Raw genomic sequence first — 1,661 nt, 5'->3', positions numbered from 1 at the left:
AAAACATTGAACCTAATAGAGCAATGATCATTTGCACCCAGATGTTCCCCAATTTCCACCCTCTCAATCATTTCTATATTTGAAGTTAACAATAAGTCTAAAATAGCATTGTTTCTAGTTGTTTCCTTGACTAGCTGGTGAAGATAGCCATTTTGAACAGTTTCCAAAAACCTTTCTCCCTCATGGTTTGACTCTAGCATTTCCCAATCTATATACCTGAAATTAAAATCACCCATAATTATGATTTCATTAACAGCTGAAATCTTAATCTCATAGTAAAGTTCCTCACTAATTTCATCAGTATCATCTGGTGGTCTGTAACAAATTCCCACTAAAAGCCTTTTCCCTTTATATCCACTAATAGAAACCCAAATGGATTCAATCTCTTTGCTATTATCTTTGATATCCTCAACTTCAACAGAATGTAACTCACGTTTTACATATAAAGCCACTCCCCCTCTTTAATAATATATCCATATTAAATAGCCTGTAACCCAGTATTTCAAAGAAATTTCTGTCATCAAAATCATCATCGTTTAACCATGTTTCAGTTATTCCTATTATATCAAAATCCTCCATTCCTACCAGTGCTTTAAAGTCATCTATTTTAGTTCATATACTTCTAGCATTACAATAATAACAATTAAGCCTATCCTTATAACTACTTCTATATTCATTTCCTATGCTAAACTTTTCTCTGCCTCTTATTATTTTTGCATTTAGTTTTTCCTGGCCCTCACCACTGACCAGTCCTAGTTTCAAACTTCCCTTAGAGTCAAATTAATAGCCTTAGCAAACATGCCAGTCCCAACTCTATTTAAATGTAAACGATCCATTTTAAAAAGCTACCTTCTTCCACTGAACTGATCCCACAAGTCCACCCAGCCAATCTGCTCATCCTTTCATACTGTTGCGTCATCGAGGTCACGTGACTGGTGTGGCGCCACCTATTTTCTAGAACTATCCTGTACCTTAATTAACAAACGGAGACGTAACAATACTAACCTAAGCCTTTATTATTTTGTTAATTCAGCTGCTAGAGCAATAATTGTATAAAACAAGTTAGTATTTAAACATTTTTGGCAATAAATATAAATATAAGTAGTATATTGTTTTAAAATCTGCAAACAGTTTCATTGCTTCACTGGTGACAACTTTTGTTAAAATTTCTTTGCTTATACCCAACTTTAATGTCAAAGTAAACAGAGTGCTAACATATCCAAGTTTTTAATGCTTTGTTTGATTTCAATAAAGTAGATTGAATTCCACATTTAATTCAATTCTTTATCATAGTAATACTTCTAACTCTAATGGGCTGTGTGAACTGATATTGTACTAGGAAATACATAGTACATTATTGGGTGATTTATTTTGGTTATTGTATAGCTTGTATTATATTAGGAAGTATATACTACTGTATCGGTAGTATATTGGGTGATGTATTTAGGGGAGTATATAGTTTATCATATTGAGACTATATACTACTATATCAGTAGTATACACCTGGAAAAAAGTTAAGCACCCCCGTGTTTTTTTCAAGTGATTCAGATTCGACGTTCTTGTGACTGATTATAAATTACCATTCAATCTAAACGTGTTTATCAAATGAAATTATGCATTATTGGGCACAAGAAAACAAGATTATCACCGTAAAATAACAA

The sequence above is a fragment of the Limulus polyphemus genome, unplaced genomic scaffold (genome assembly GCF_000517525.1).
Source record: "Limulus polyphemus unplaced genomic scaffold, Limulus_polyphemus-2.1.2 Scaffold9835, whole genome shotgun sequence".
In the NCBI taxonomy this organism is placed as follows: Eukaryota; Metazoa; Arthropoda; class Merostomata; order Xiphosura; family Limulidae; genus Limulus; species Limulus polyphemus.
This window is presented reverse-complemented; position numbering follows the sequence as displayed.